The following is a 5,127-nucleotide window of genomic DNA, read 5'->3' as shown; positions in this document are numbered from 1 at the left end:
TCAGTCACCCAGACCAAAACGGTAAGATTTCCTCTTCTCTCATTTCATGTTTTTCTCCATGTCTGACCTTCCTTGATTTCATCATTTGAGATACCTGATCCTTGCTTTTCAAAGAGGGAGCCGTCTTCAAAAATGAGATCTTCAGCCAAGGGTGGGATCTTTCTGGATTTATTTGTACAAAACTCTACTGGCATATTTCACATTAATTTGAGCGGGGGGGTGGGTGGGAGGCAGAAGCAGGTTCTCTGATGAGCGAGGAGCCCAATGCAGGGCTTGATCCCAGGACCCTGGGATCATGACCTGAGTTGAAGTCAGTCACTTAACCATCTGAGCCACCCAGGTGCCCCCAGATAAAGGAAAGTTTTAATAATTTTACAATGAATATCTATCTATACACTACCTATAGTCTACAATTAACATTTTCATGCAGTAGCATTATCTCATCTCTGCCCATGTATCCATCCCCAATCACTACCTTACGCTTTCTTATTTTCTATATGATTGCATTTTTATTTTTTTAAATTTATTTATTTTCAGAAAAACAGTATTCATTATTTTTTCACCACACCCAGTGCTCCATGCAAGCCGTGCCCTCTATAATACCCACCCCCTGTTACCCCAACCTCCCACCCCCCACCACTTCAAACCCCTGAGATGTTTTTCAGAGTCCATAGTCTCTCTTGGTTCACCTCCCCTTCCAATTTACCCAAATTCCCTACTCCTCTCTAACGCCCCTTGTCCTCCATGCTATTTGTTATGCTCCACAAATAAGATTGCATTTTAATCATTCAGTCTGTAGCTTTCAGAAACCTAGATCTATTGCTTTTGTTCTTTGAGGTGAATCATCCATGAACACTTAAATCCATTGGCAATTTTCTTTTGGTCTCTTATAGCCACACACTGTGCTGAGTCCTGGGGAGTAAAAGAAGATTAAATCTTTTTGATTTGAAGATTAAAATCTCCAAATGAAATGAGTTAATGCTAGTAAAGCATTTGGAATAATGCTGGAAGATAATAAGAGCCATATCAGTATTTGTTAGAGAAAAGCATAAAAGAATAGTGCAATCCCCACAGTGGAGGTCATGGGCATAGAATGTGTGGGCTCCCTTCAGTATTTCCACCCACAGCTTTCTCTCAGAAATCTGGGGACACTCAGATTCTGAAACCCATGGTTTGAAGTTTGTTTCTACATGATGTTCAGCTTTCCTTTTTTGTCCCAGAGCCTTCAAAGCCAAGCCAGGCATTTCTTCCTCTTTGCTGCTTCAGACCTTGAAAAAGGCCCATGGGAACTGAACAAGTAGCTTGATCGAAAGGTTTAAATCAGAGGCTCAGAATTCGTGTATCATAAACTATAACAATAATCTGGGAATGGTGTGGTTTAGTGGAAAGAGCAAAACATAGGGGAAGCATGATACAGCAACCTTCTCTTTATCTGACCGTGAGCAGGTGTTTTCAGCTCTGTGGTCCTCAGCTCCTTCTGTCTATTGAGGATGCTAAAGCCGTGTGATCCTTCAACAAATATGCACTGACAACCTGGTTTGTGCCGGTCACTGTCTAAGCATTGAGAGCACAATGATACAGAACAGAGCTGTTCCCGCCTTCAGAGAATTCAGTGAGCAAAAAGATGGAAACTGACTAATCACCACATGGGCAATGACTCATTGGGTTCTCCTTCTGGCAGATTACTTGAAACCTCCAGTACATCATCTTTTGATGCAATCATTTATATGGCTCTTTGATTTTAATCCAGAAAGTACCTACCCACCTGTTCTTTTACTTATAATTGACACATCATTAATGCGTTTTCTTTCCCTTCTGTCAATTTTCCAAATGGAGGTGGAAAACACAGTGGACTTCCCTGGGAAAAGCAGCAACATATCTTCATAGCACAATGCAACCCATGCTCCAGACTCATTACCGGCTTTCCTGAGAGTGAAAAGGACGATCGAGAATAAAGCAACCTATTAAAAGGTGTTTGGGTAACTCTTCCAGCATCCCCTGGACATGTGAATGGAAGTCGTGTTTTAATTCTATAACATGGTTTGGGGAGCTTCCTTCAAAATCTTGACTCCTGTTTTCATACTTGGTAGATATATATTCAGTTTGCTGTGGAAGCAAGCTGTTCTATCTCTACCCTCTTCCTCCCTCCCTCCCTTCCTTCCTTCACCTCTTCCTTACTTCCTCCTTCTTTCCTCTCTCCCTCCCTCCCCCTTCCCTCCCTTCCTCCATCTTTCATTTTACATTGGGTCATGGCTACCATCTGTCACCATACAATATTATTAAAATATCAATGACTATATGCCCTGTGCTATGCCTTTCATCCTTATGACTTTCATAACTGGAAGCCTAGATCTCCCACTCATCCTACCCATTTGCCCATCTCCCCCATACCCTCCCTACTGGCAACCATCAGTTTGTTCTCTGTACTTATAGGTCTGATTCTGGTTTTTGTTTGTTTATTCATTTGTTTTGATTTTTAGATTCCACATATAAATGAAATCATATGGTATTTGTCTTTATCTGTCTCTCTTATTTCACTTAGCATAATATCCTCTAGTTCCATCCATGTTGTCACAAATGGCAAGATCTCACCCTTTTATGGCTGAATTATATTCCATTGTATATATAGACCACATCTTTATCCATTCATCTATTGATGGACACTTGGGTTTCTTCCATATATTGGCTATTGTAAATAATGCTGCAATAAACATAGGGGTGCATATATCTTTTTGAATTAGTGTTTTGGTTTTCTTTGGGTAAATACCCAGTAGCGGAATTACTGAATCATATGGTATTTCTTTTTTCAATTTTTTGAAGGACTTCCATACTGTTTTCCATAGTGGTTGCATCAATTTACATTCCTACCAACAGTGCCCTTTTCTCCGTGTCTTCACCAACACTTGTTATTTCTTGTCTTTTTTATTCTAGCCATTCTAACTGGTGTGAGGCAATATCTCATTATGGTTTTGATTTGCATTTCCCTGTTGATGAGTGATGTTGAACCTATTTTCATGTGTCCGTTGGCCATCTGTATATCCTCTCTGGAAAAATGTCTATTCAGATTCCATACCCTTTTTTTAATCAGATTTTTTTTTTGGTGTTGAGTTGTGTAAGTTTTTTTATATATTTTGGATACTAACCCCTTAATAAATATATTGTTTGCAAATATCATCTTCTATTCAATAGGTTTCCTCTTCATTTTGTTGATAATTTTCTTTGCTGTGCAGAAGTTTTTGTTCTGATGAAGTCCCGAGAGTTCATTTTTGCTTTGATGTCCCTTGCCTCAAGAGACAGATCTAGTAAGAAGTTGCTACAGCCAGTGTCAGAGAAATTACTGCCTGTGCTCTTGTCTAAGATTTTTATGTTTTCAGATCTTACATTTAGGTCTTTAAGCAAAAACACCCAAAGGCAAACAGACCAAGACTAGAATGTCAGCAGCATGAGTAACCCTTGTCTGTGGATCAGGGAACATCTGGGAATGAAGGGTACAGTCCTCTCCCCTGGCTCACACATGGATCCCCCCCACACCTCCAACACTCTCCAGTACTGACCCACTGGGTTTCTCCACCTCCAGCCAATGCTAATCATTCCACAAATGCAAACTGTTTTCCTTAAAGATACAAACAAATGCACTAAAGAAGTGACCATCCCCAGGGCACTTCTGTCAGTTAAGCATCTGCCTTCAGCTCAGGTTGTGATCCTAGGGGTCCTGGGATCCAGCCCTGTGGGCTCCCTGCCCAGCAGGAAGTCTGCTTCTCCCTCTCCTTCTGTCCTCCCCCGCCGCTTGTGTTCTCGTTCTCTGTCAAATGAATAAATTTTAAAAATCTTAAAAAAAAAAAAAGATAGGACCATTCCCTTCTCAACTTGAGTTACACTGATTAGTGCTTAATGCCTAGGGAAAAATGAAACTCTTTTTCCTCACATGCACAGTCTGGCTCACTTTGTCAGCTTCTCCACACTGCATTGGGAGGTAGTTCCTCCCAGGGCCATCCCAAGACTGACGGTGGTGCAGAAGCTATGTCTTTAACTAGGAAGGAGGGAGCAAAGGAGAGACTTCCTCTCTCCTATCTCTGGTAGCTAAAGGGGGAGCACAGGGAAGGCTGCCCCATGAGACACCCTCCAGGGTGACCTGAGACTCAGGGGGCAAAGCAAGGGAGTGGGAATCCTTAGACAATATATGTGCTGGTTCGGATAATCTAGAGAACTCGGCATCGGGGCAGTGAGTATCCCAGGACAGAGAGTATGGCCAGCGACAACATCATTAGAGTCAAGAGCCCCCTGGGGGGTTTCTTGGTGCTCTCTTTGCCTCCCTCTTCATGTGCCTCACTCTCATAGCACTTAACTTCCTGATCGCTGAGCCTGTTATCCTAAATTCCTCTTCCTTCCAAAAGCTGCCCCAGCCTGTAGCTGTTGCAGACCAGTTCCCCCAGAGGGAGAGCAAGAATCCGTATTTGTCACCTGGCATCACCTGTTGTTAACTGTGATTAACATCAGGTGATTATTTAACTGGTCCCAGCCTGGATGTACATTGGAATCAGCTGGACAGTTAACAACCACTGATAACTGTGTCCAGTCCTAGCCCTTGTCATCTGCTGATGCAGGATGCAGCCTGGTCTGCAGGAATTTTACAAATCCCCAGGGAACTACAGAATAGCCAAGGATGAGAAACTACGCCTCTAGCTGCTTGGGGGGCTGTGGTCCTGGACCCTGACTTGTGGGAAACACACCTTGGATGCTTTTAACGCTGTGGGTATTTGGACATGTTCCAGACCAAGTGTGTCACAATGTCTGTGGGAGGGGCCAGGAAAACAATTTATTTTCTAAGAACTCCAAATTTTTTGACAGTAAGACAAAGGGCTCTTTTTCTCATGTTTTTTTCAGACTTTGGAACACATTAGAATTACCTGGTAATATTGGAAAGGACTAGATCCCAGGCAGGATTATTGGCATCTCTGTACATTACACGAAGGGGATAAGGAGTATTTCAAACAGTACTTTAAAACTTACCTAGGTGACTTAAATATGCAGCTAATTGTGCCAGTCACCGCATGAAGGTTGACGAAACGTGAGTTCATGGCAATCAGTGAAGAAAGAACTAATTACATTGCTCTCTGCGTCGCCTAG

The sequence above is a fragment of the Neovison vison genome, chromosome 6 (assembly GCF_020171115.1).
Source record: "Neovison vison isolate M4711 chromosome 6, ASM_NN_V1, whole genome shotgun sequence".
NCBI classification, from domain to species: Eukaryota; Metazoa; Chordata; class Mammalia; order Carnivora; family Mustelidae; genus Neogale; species Neogale vison.
This window is presented reverse-complemented; position numbering follows the sequence as displayed.